Source organism: Perognathus longimembris, chromosome 1, assembly GCF_023159225.1.
Source record: "Perognathus longimembris pacificus isolate PPM17 chromosome 1, ASM2315922v1, whole genome shotgun sequence".
Taxonomy (NCBI): Eukaryota; Metazoa; Chordata; class Mammalia; order Rodentia; family Heteromyidae; genus Perognathus; species Perognathus longimembris.
In genome coordinates this window covers 28166092-28178545 of record NC_063161.1, presented here as the reverse complement: position 1 = coordinate 28178545, position 12454 = coordinate 28166092, and positions in this window count along the sequence as shown.

Here is a 12454-nt window from a genome sequence, read left to right as displayed (position 1 = left end):
TTCATCCTTCACTGACACACCAAGCATGTCCCACCAACAAGAAACTAGATTCCACCTGTTTCTTAGTATTCTTTCCCATGATTCACCTCACCCACTTTAGTTTGTATAAATGGCCTATGAGTTATTATATTGCCACCCATTCACTTCCTGCAACTGCAAATCTCTTACACTATCCAACTCCATATCATTTGTTATTATATTGCAAACAAAGAACAACAGTGTCTGGAAATAAATATTTTTAAATGATTTAGGTAATTGAACACCAAACGCTACCTAACTCTATTAAACAGGCTGAGATACATGAGTTTTATTGATCATTATCCCACTAATTATACTTACTACACTTAATATCCCTTTGTTTCCTGTTAGATGCATTGTCTGGTTTCCATCCAAACAATTCAAACTAACACTATTCCAAATATTCTACGAAACAGATGTGGTAAATTACATTAGCTAATACAGTAGCTTCACATCTCAGCTGCTAATCACAAGTTCTTAGTCATCAAATAAATGAACTGTTCAAAGTAGTTTTAAAAATCATTTATTAGTTTGCTATAAGATTTACAATTGAAATATTGAGATTCTATATTGTCCAATTTGTGACATTTCAACAGTCAAAAGTTACTTTATTTTCTTTTTCATCCTGAAAATAGCATATTAGAACTCATTTAAACTTTCAGATATTGTCGGATTGCCAGGAGCTATTAATTAGAGGGCATGGTTTTGCAAAAGGCTGATATGGAGAAAAGCTGGTTTGGCTGTTTATCCTGGAGCACTCTCGTTTTATAAGGTAAAGTCAATTCATTTTTCTGCATAATATTCTTGTCCATAAAGAAAATTGTTCTAATGTTATTTTTAAAGTCGAGATTTTTACAGCATAAAAGCTAATTAATTTTACATTATTCTTCAAATAAATTGAGTTACTGAGGACAGAAAATTGATTATTTGTGAAGTATTTGTCTACAACCCCATGAAAATTAAAAGAAACTTTAAAAATAAAATTATTTTATTCTGATAACCTAGGCATTAAAAATTTAAAAGTTAGTGAATTGTAGAATAATTTTAAAATCTTTGAAATTGTTCAGGGTACAAAAAGACTTTGAGCTCCCTGAAGGCAGGTACTTGCCTTATTCAATTTCTATTTACACACCCAAGTGCAGATAAACATGTAGATTAAATTTACATATTCACCCTCACCTACTTACACACTTAGTACTAATGTTAACTACTTATTTTATAAACATACAATTATTTTCTACTTTTAAAGCATTGATGCTCATTCAAACTTAATCAAAAAAAGAATTGGAAAAAAATTACATTATTTAAATTACACTTTTTAGTCAAAAGTGATTAGTTCATGTGTCATGTTTGGAATCTACAAATTAAGCAACTGTGATATTTTGGGAAACCATTACTACCAGCCAATGTGTCCATTTCGACACTTAAGGTTAAAATAAAATACTAGGAGAAGAAAGGATAGCATTCTGACAAATTGTAACACAACACAAATAAACTTTAAATTTGAAAGTTATCTAACAATTTCTAACTTTTCATTTAAACTAAGCCTTTCTTAAAAATAAAATTCCTTAGTACTTGTCCACTCTGAAATACAACAACTTTAAATTCTAAGGAAAACTGTAGTAATTACTACAACAGCCTTTATCTGAATGTCATATGCTATTCTATACAACCTCTTGATAGTACAGTGAGACATTGCACATTGCCAAGTTTGAGACTTTAGTTCAGTAAAACAATGTTGTCTTTGATTTGATGAGAAGCTACTGTGGACTTAGAAATTCTATCAAATCTACACTCAGAAGACTTGATTTCATTCCACTCCAAAAACATGTAAAATAATGTAAGTTACTTAGCCTTTCAAAATTTTTCTTCCATAATGTATGGATGAAAATCTATGTTCACATTAAATATCCAGTGGGTTACCAGAGACTGAGATCACAGAGATGTAAAAGTTTCCAGGAAGATTATTTTACTTTTATGACTCATTCTCCTTATAGGCCTAAAGATTTAATTCTCCTAGATACTTCTGAACTCTCCAAATTCCAAAATCACACTACCCAGAAGTTGATTAGAAAAAAAAAAAGAATACATGCTACTTTTTCTTCACAATCAATCCAAATGAAGGAGAAAACAATGTCTCCAAAAAGAGTTCACATTTGGGACCTGAATTGCAAAATATTAGGTTGTTTATTAAAACATAATGACACTGAAACCTTTTTTAAGTATTAGAAGCAATAAAAATCTATAGCAGATAGTTTATAGCAGATAGAACATGAGAAACTACTTGCATGCTTCAGAAGGGTATGCTCATTCAGTACTTAAGAATTTCACAGATAAACCACTTTTTAATTTCTTACAGTCTCTTCTACTATTAGAAAATGCAAACATCACATAATTCCTCTAAAATTAGAAAAGGAATAAGAGCAGTTTGCTGGGATATTCATCTCTTCATACCCCCTCCACTAGTCAATTTGATGTGTTCATTATGTGAACATTATCTAGATATCGATAACTTGTTCATTAGATTACTGAAAGGTTACAAGATCTAGGTTGAGGCATTGATCATTTCATTGTAAAGGGGAAAGAAAATAAGCCCGTTCGGTTTAATTTTCCCAATGTTTAAATTTAGCTTGAGAATTTCATAGCAAAAAAACCAACTCCCATATTGTTAGCACATAACCTTGACTGTCTTCTAAATCTCTCAGCTTTCAAAATAAAAGTTTTGAATGCCCACCAGGGTCATTACCCCAGGGATTTCAACATCCAGTTTACCATCCAAGCAGTAGCTCTCCAGTTATGATAGGGTTCCAATAGCTTTTATTTTTCTGTCAATGAATAACTTTGTTTAACCCTATCACTAGAATACGGACCTACTATAGTCTGAGATGCAATTCTTCTCTGATGGTGAGTTGCTTCTGTAAAGATTTCATCTTCAGAATCATGCCAGCTCCTCCTCAGTTAACCCACCAGGAGTAATTGTGGGGAGAGCAATCCGAGTCATTGTCTGATTGCATTACATGAATATTCCTCCTCCTATTTAACTCTGAAATCCCCTTGTCCTCAGGAAAAGAAAAATCCCTATCACCTCCAATAGAAGCATTTGCACTTTCTTTTTCGCGGTGCATTTACAAATGGCTCAAGAACAGCTCGCCCTGCACTGCTGGACAGTTCTCTCTCGGCCACACCCCCCACCACCACCCTAAAGAAGTTGACTTCATCTTTCCCCCACTGAAATTACTCAGGCTGCCCACCGAGGGAGAGAGAGAGAAAGCTTAATAGGCAGGAGGCAAGACAGGGGAGGGAGGGAAAAGATGGGTGGAAAGCAAAAGGTACCTCACTGAAATCGCACCTTCCCTGGGGGTGGGGTGGGGCCGGGGAGGTGATTAAAGATAAATACATCAAACAGCAGGGGAAATCACGGGACTCCAAGGCCAGTGTCTGTACCTAAGGTCTGTGATTTCGGGTCCTGCTTCTTCAATGGATCAATGACCACCGCAGTCTCCGGCTCGACGAGCGGCGAGGCTCACACCCAGCAGTCTGGGACCAGTTCCCTAGCAATGGGAGGAGAAAAGCAGCTCAGACACACGCGTTCCCCAGCGCTCTCCCGGAACGTGCCGGGGCTGTGTGGCGTGGCCGCGACTCGACATCTTCCCACGGCTCCGTCAGCAGCCAAAAGGAGAAGCATCCATCGGAAAAATGGCATATTACAAATTTTGCTTTGGGAAGCAGAGCTCGGTTCAGACCATTGTCAAAGAGATGAGAGGGGGAGGCGGTTCTTAAAGCAGCCGCGGCCCCTTTGCCAGAGCAGCCACCGCTCCTGCGCGTGCCACTGGAGCCCCAGGACTGGGAGTGGAGAATCGGGGAAGGGGGGTGGGAGTAGGGGGTGGAGGTGGGGGTGCAGACTTTTAGAAACTTAACCAAGTGGCACTACGGCCCGCTCCTCTTCCGTTCCCGACCATTTGGAGTCTGGAAGAAATGTCCTTCTAGACATGAACTTTGAGAAAAGGCGTGAGGAGGGAAGTTCTCCACCCAGTGCCCCCCACCAGGAGTTTAGGGCTATGGCTAGGAGTTAAAAGGAAAAGACTTCCCAGGGATGCATGAAACTGGACAGGTATCCGGGCACGCGGCCAGTTTCTACATTTAGGGTGTCTGATTTCACTTAAAGGAGGCGCTTCTTTTCCGAGAAGGGAAGCAGCCAGCATGCCCCCCACCCCCAACACACACACACACACACACACACACACACACACACACACACACACACACACACACACACACACCCTCCTCGCCCAGTTTTCCCCTTCCTGCCCCGCGTCTGCCTGTCTGCTTGCATAGGTTGCCTACAGAACCAACCTGCCCAGAGCCGGAGAGGACACTACAGCATCCTTCCCTCCTCGCATTCGCATGCCCGCCTGGTGCGGTGGCCGCTGCCACTCGGTCTCGGTCTCCTCCCCTCCTCCTTCTTGGCAGCCGCTACCACCTCTTCCTCTGGAAGAAGGGCTTCCCCTGGAAGCTGCTGCAGTGGTTTCCACCGGCCCTTAAATAAATTCTGAAGTAATCACGTCTTTGCTCTCCTCCTCACGCACACACGCGCGCTCGCGGATTCACTCCTCGCCCTGTCTGCTGAGGCTCCAGCTGATCGCAGCGCCCCCGACGATGGCGAGGGCCAGGGATGGGCACGCGTGGAAACTGGGTACTCGCTCTCCCCGCCCTGAGCTTCTCCCACACAATACTCTTATTGGGAAACAAGTGTGGGCACGCGCTGTGGAGGGTGGGCATTGACTTGGCACCTTCTGGCTCTCTGGCCTTCAGTGCTCATCACGCCTGGAAACAGCATTCTTCCCCGTCTTCCTAGAATCTAGAATCCGGGACACGGCTGTCAGCATAGTACAGACCTGAGTCCAACCCAGGGTGTGGTAGCATTTGTCACTTTGCTTTACCTCATCAAGTCTTCCATGTTTGTCGCGTTCGTGATGAGAATGGTGTGTGCAGGAGTCCCTGCCAGAACACTGGAGCTTCAAGTAGAGTCTGGTCTCTCCCAGAAGTCCACCCTCCAGTTGTTCCTCAGTTGCTTCTACACCAGGACATGATTTCTATGGATACATGGATTACCTGTTCTTACACCCTCATCCTATGCATCTCCTCCCCTCCACTCTCTCATCATTCTCTCTCCTCTCCCCCTTGCTGCTCTTTCCACTGCCCTGTCCACTCATATAGACCACATAAGAAGGAATTGGGAGAAATATCAGTACCTAGTCTAAACTAAAAGGAAAAGATTCAATGAGGATACCAATGGGTTTGGTGGAAATGAAGAGGACATAAAAGGTAGAATTGGGTAGAAGATTAAACATTGAAAATAAATTGTGGGGTAGTGCAGATCCATAGAGTGCAATGAGGAAAAAAGTGCAAAGGGTGTGTTTTACATATGTGTAGAGCAAAGAATATAAAATTAACAGAGACTCATTCAAATACTTGACTCAAATCAAGCACATTAAAAAAAAACGGATTTTTTCCTGGCGTTAATATTTAATTCAGTCGGTGATTCTACAGTGAAATATGAGATTAAGTTCAGAATTTATCCCCACCTTTTCTATACGGCTATTCAAATTCTGAATCACAAACAAAAAGTATAAGCAAAGAAGATGAATTAGGCATCAGTTGGAGTAACACTCCACATACACAGTGTTCAAATGGATCATGCATGGATCTGGTCACCTTCTGGTTTGCCAATGGTCCCTGAAATTTGCACTTCTCATGACTTTCAGATAGTACCCCCATTTTAGCAAGAGTCTCGACAGCCAATCAACCTACCATTTGATGTCAAATTGTAAGCATCATGCATACATGTAAATGACACAGAATAGTTAGCAGGCTATCTTATGATGACTTCACAGAGAGACTAGAAAACAATACTACTAGGCTGGAAGTAGCCATAGAACAAAGAGTATTGTGGTGAGGAGATAATAGCATATTACTCTCAGATTATAAACTAGACTCCCATCAAGAACACATTTGTAAAGGAAGTAAACAACATCCAAGGCCAAAATTAAGAAAGGTAATTTCAAGAAGTAATTTAACAGAAGGCATCAATTGAAGCAATTCATTTGAGAGAAGAACAGTCCACTGTCACACTCATTCATCAGGATTAGGGGCCATCAAATTTAGCATGCAATAAAATATCCAGAATAGATATATTGCTTGCCTCATCACAGAATTACCAAATCCCAGATTTAACATGTATCCAAGGACTTGCATTCCCAATAAGTTACCAAAGGATACTAATTGTGCCAGGCCATTATCCCACTTTGACAATTAATGCTGAGGAAATTCTGAAAAATCTTGGAGCTAAGGATGTATAGAACAAGAACGGGAAAAATGAAAAAAAGGCTAATCATTCTGGACTGAGGCAAAAAGTATAAATATGAGTATAGAATAAACATCATTTTAGGCTGTTATCATCATTCCCTCCTACTGTTTCTGATGATTAATAATTCAAGATAAAGTAGGTTTATCTCACAGTAAGCTACAGTGAGCTAATGGTAGTTGAAATCACCTCTTTAGCCATAGTTTCTAACATCAATAAAAAATAATTTAGTGTGCATAGGCATATACCATTATGGTGGCTACTAATTCAAATGCTTCCTCTGTACAATTTGATCAAATGTGAATTTGTTTCTACATTATTTTTCATAGGAACATATCACACACATATAGTATATGTACAGATAAATATTTTTAAAATTAGTTATTTATGGTCAAAGTGATGTACAGAGGGGTTACAGTTACATACGTTAGGCCATGGGTACATTTCTGGTACTGTTTGTTACCTCCTCCCTCATTCCTCCCTCACCCCTCCCCCTTTCCCTCTCCCCCCATGAGTTGTTCAGTTAGTTTACACCAAATGGTTTTGCAAGTAATGTTTTTATAGTCTTTTGTCTTTTTATCCTTTGTCTCTTGATTTTGATATTCCCTTTCACTTTCCTAGTTCTAATACCAGTATATACCGTTTCCAATATACTCAGATAAGATACAGTGATAGTGCAGGTACAACCACAGGAAGGAGATACAAGAGGATCATCAACAAAAGAAGCTACGGTTTCACATGGCATATTGAAAGTAATTACAACAGTGATATAACAGTCGTTTCCATAACATGGAGTTCATTTCACTTATCATCATCTTATGCATTCATAGGGCATAGCTATTGGGCTCTTGTGATCCTCTGCTGTGACTAGCCTAAACCTGCGTTAATTATTCCCTATGAGGGAAACCATAGAGTCAATGTTTCTTTAGGTCTGGCTCACTTCACTTAGCATAATTTATTCCAAGTCATTCCATTTCCTTATGAATGGGGCAATGTCTTTCTTTCTGAAAGAGGCATAGAATTCCATTGTGTATATGTACCACGTTTTCCTGATCTATTCATCTACTGAGGGGCATCTGGGTTGGTTCCATATTTTAGCTAAGACAAATTGTGCTGCAATGAACATTGTTGTGCTGCTGGCTTTAGTGTGTTCTTGTTTGTGGTCTTTTGGGTAGATGTCCAAAAGTGGGGCTGCTGGGTCTTAGGGGAGCTCTATGTTTAGCTTTCTGAAGAATCTCCATTCTGCTTTCCAGAGTGGCTGAACCAGTTTACATTTCCACCAACAATGAAGTAGGGTTCACTTTTGGCCACATCTGCTCCAACATTTGTTATTGTTAGTTTTCTTGATAAAGGCCATTCTTACTAGGGTGAGGTGGAATCTCAATGTTGTTTTGATTTGCATTTCTTTTATGGCCAGTGATATAGAGCACTTTTTTATGTCTCTTGGCCATTCTCATTTCCTCATCAGAGAAGTCTCTTTTCAAATCTTTAGCGCACTTGTTGAGGGGCCTGTTGGTTCTTTGGGGTTTTGATTTGGAGAAATTTAATTTTTTTAGTTCTGCATATATTTTAGATATGAGGCCTTTATCCATTGTATGGCTGGTAAAGATCTTTTCCAAATCTGTGGGCTTTCTTTTTATCTTGCGAGCTATGTCCTTTGCCCTGCAGAAGCTCTGCAGTTTGATGCAGTCCTCTATGTCCAGCCTTTCTTTGATTTGTAGCATTTCTGGGCCTTTATTAAGGAAGTTTTGTTCTGTGCCAAGGAGCCCAAGTGTTTCTCTTACTCCTTCTTGTAGTGTTTTCAGGGTATCTTTTTATTTCAAGGTCTTTGATCCTTGGAATTGATTTTGGTGCAGGGTAATATATAAGGATCGAGTTTTAGTTTGTTGCAAGTGTTGAACCAGTTTTGCCAGCAACATTTGTTAAAGAGGCTCATATAAATATTTTTAAGATCACATACTGAGTAATGAAGCATACGTTATAAAAATAAGCATGCATGAATAAATGATAGCAATTAATATTTTGAATAAAACAATAATTTTGATACAAAGACAGTGGAAGGAAAAACCTTGGTCTCAGTACCACCTCATTTCAGCTATACATTTACTCCATTGTAGTTATGTTAACATTGAAAACTATTTAATGGCCAGGTGATGATGACTCATGCCTGTAATCCTAGCTACTAAGTAGGCAGAGATCTGAAGATCTTGGTTCAAAGCCATTCCAGTAGGAAAGTCCTTAACACTCTTATCTCCTTAAATCTGGATAGTGGACGTGGAACTGTAGCTCAAGTAGTAGTGGTAGCCTTGAGTAAAATTTCTCAGAACTATGCTCAGAGCACGAGTGCAAGTCTGAGGACCAGCAGGAGAAATAAAGACAGTTAAATAAAATTTTACGTATTTCTATTACTCTTGAATTTAAAACATAAGATATACACATATAATAGAAACAACTTCCATCCTGCACATTTTATATATAGTCTTGTGAAATATTAAATTCTTTTATTTCTATTTTTAAAAAGCTATGTAAAAGGTGAAAGATTTATATGATCTGAAGAGAAAACAGAGTATATACATTTATGTTTTGAGAAATAGGGAAGGGAAGGAGAACATCAAAATGGAGAGACAGAGTAAAAGGTGAACCAATGTAGCAGCAATACTTAGAAAGACAGTATGTTGTAAACTAACTGTGCAACTGAAAGGGAGGGAATTGAGGAGGAGGGAAGGTAGGAGAAAAATGAGAGGAAGTAACAAGTTGATAAGAAATGTACTCACTGCCTTACATGTGAAACTGTAACTCCTCTGTACATCACTTAACAATGAACAAATTAACTGATTTTTTAAAAAGCTATGTAAGATTTTCACAGTGTATTACCTAAAGCAGGCACTGAAATGACCAAAAATACAAAATAGGTAAAACCAACTGAAGTTTGTTATTCCCTTTCTCTATATTCCAAGATGATGGTCAATGGATTACTTTGTTCTGTGAGCTTGGTGACACAAAGCCTGTGCTATGCCATTCCCTCGGGTTTTTCATCCAGACTCCCTAAGGGGAGACAGAGGAAATGAACCCATTTCCTAAGGAACTTCAGTTCAGAACTGACACAAAATTCTCTCATGTTCCACTAGCGAGAATAAGTCATATGGCATGATCTAATTAAATGATAGCCTGAGAATGTAAACAATAGTCCTTAGGTCACTGCAAAACAAAAAGGGTTTTAGCAAAATTTTAGTTAGTTTCTCTCATATTTTGCTTGCAGAAAAGATAATGGTCATAAAAGATAGAAAAACAGTTAGAAAATACATGTAAACTTTTTGTGTGGCATACATTTAAAAATAGGTCAAATAAAATTAGAATCATTGATTATAAATATTAGTGTCAAATAGTGAACATTGTTTATTTGTAAGGTTTAGTATTATTTTTCTTCTAATTATACATTACACTACTTAAAAGTGTAAGCTGTGACATAATGAAGCTACATTGAGCACAGGGCTTCTCACTTATAACCACCAATTCTTGCAAGATAAATCTTGCGAGATATTAATCAATCTTTGTGCATTTCTATGGGATTATTATATAATCTAGCAATTTGACAAATATATTCTGAAATTACAAGTTAAAGCTAAACATAGTTTAGTGACCTTGAAGAGCTATTTGTTCTAATCAATGTGTATTATGAGAGGACAACTTGTATTTTATTTTGTATTATTCCACCTCTGATGACAACAAATCTAAAAACAATACCAGGACAATGAAAACAAGTAAATAAAAATACTGAAAGCTTCTAAAATAGTCCCTCATTTTTAAAGGAAAATAGTCCATGCATATTTTTCCACATACATGCTTCCTTGGGCACATAAGGAAGAAGAGAATAACTTAGAAGAAGAGAATCATTCAAAATGGTTTTAATTAGAAAGGCTTCTAATGTTAGAGACCCTTATTTTATAATTAAAGAATCATAGAATTTTGTTCTGAGACTCCTACTATAATGCTGGTCATACAGATGAGTAAAAGAAAATCTAGAAGTGGTCACTCTTATATTTTCCAGACCTACTACCTAAAGAAGCTATTTCTAAAGGCATTGTTTAATTTATGCTACTGCCTCTTGTCAGTATCAACTTGTATCAACTGCAAGTCAGTCATCCAGAATATGATTCAAACTCACTTATGATCACTTAATTACTTTGATATTACAGACATCACATGAAAAATTGACAACTGGCAGCATAAACAAATTGTACAAAAGTGATATCGGTGATTAGCACTATTCTTTGGATGCAAAATCACTTGAAAAAATGACAATAATATGAAAACCATTGTTCTTAATGTTTATCATTCAAAGACATGTAGAAATACAGGTAGGTAGTAAATTGAATAAAAGAATGTGCATGAGTAAGCTTTAGTATGGATACAGTTTCAAGGAAATAACACAAAAGCATGCTTTGGAAAGAGAGTGAAGATGCAAATTCTGTATTAATCACTAATTTATCTACTTCCAAATAAGTGAAATAACTTAGAATAATTTGAAATGTTGATCCTAACAGTTTATTTATTGGCCATTGTCTTCTGATGAGTCATAAATGAGTTGGGCACAAATATGGAAAAGTCAAGTGTAGAAAGTAGATTAATTCCAACTTGAAAAATATTATTCAAGTATCTGCTACTGAGAAAAATAGTCATGATAAAACTTAGTGATTTAAAACAACAATCCAATAATAGTAACAGTAATGGGACATGAGTATAAAAGAACGGTAGTATAGAAATGGATCAGTCAGAGAGATAGCAATGGTTGTTTTTATGTATGTATTGAGGAGAAAGGGAATATTTCAGAGAGTGATATTTTTTCAAAATACAATGTATGGATGCATAGAAATAGCACAGTAAAATTCCCTTACATTGCACATTTAAGGGATTCCAATTTCTTTGCATATATGGTCTTGTGACTTCTCCATGGAATGTTGCTAAGTGGGAGAATTTGGGTTTCATCATGGTATGGTAGCCTAAGAATGGAAAGCAAGACAGGAGAATTCTTTGAAAGAAAGGAGTAGAATGAAATAAGGTGGATTCACTTTTTGCGACTGAGATTTAGAAGTCACAGATTGCCACCAAAGCACAACATTGGTAATAGTCACAGGTTTTAAGCAGGAAAGAAACACAGATAGCAACTTTTCAAAGTCAGAAGAGTCAAATCACACAATAAAAATGTCTAGCTGCTCTCCTTCTTAGAAAATTCAACCGTTCACAATAGGCTACATTTGAGAAATACACAGTTTCTATTAAAATATTGTTTTGTTAGCTGGATAGCATAGAAATAATTTTATATGGTTTAAGTCTTTAAACATTTTTCAACAATGATTAATTTTCCATAAAAATTGTTTGTTATAGAAAATATTCACTGGAATTTTTAAATACAATAGTAAGCAGAACATGTGTGTAAATGTTTACTCTCTACAAATAAACTTGAAAACAAATATATAAGAAGATCTGAGTATCCAGGAACCACTGGACATACATGAATTATTCATATTTTTGACACCTTTATTTAGTCGTCATTGCTGACACCAAATTTAAGTCTGTGTGTTCTCTGCCAAAATACTAAAACTAAAACACATGCTGTAAATCAGACTAATCAAAGCGAAAGTCTATCCCATCTTTTATAGTTTGTTTCTTTGTGTTTTTAATATTCTTTAACCCTGAGATTTCATCTGACCTTTGTTAGAATGGCCAAAATCAAGAGAGACAAACAATGTATGTTATCTCTCTTATGTGGAACAGGCAATTAATATACAGATATGTAAGGAAATATTTTGGGGTGATACCTAAGAGCATATAAGAGGGACTGGGGATATGGCTGAGTGGCAAGAGTGCTTGCGTCCTACACATGAAGCGCAGGGTTTTATTCCCCAGCACCACATATATAGAAAACGGCCAGAAGTGGCGCTGTGGCTCAAGTGGCAGAGTGTTAGCCTTGAGCAAAAAGAAGCCAGGGACAGTGCTCAGGCCCTGAGTCCAAGGCCCGGGACTGGCAAAAACAAACAAACAAACAAACAAAAAAGCGTATAAGAGTATTAA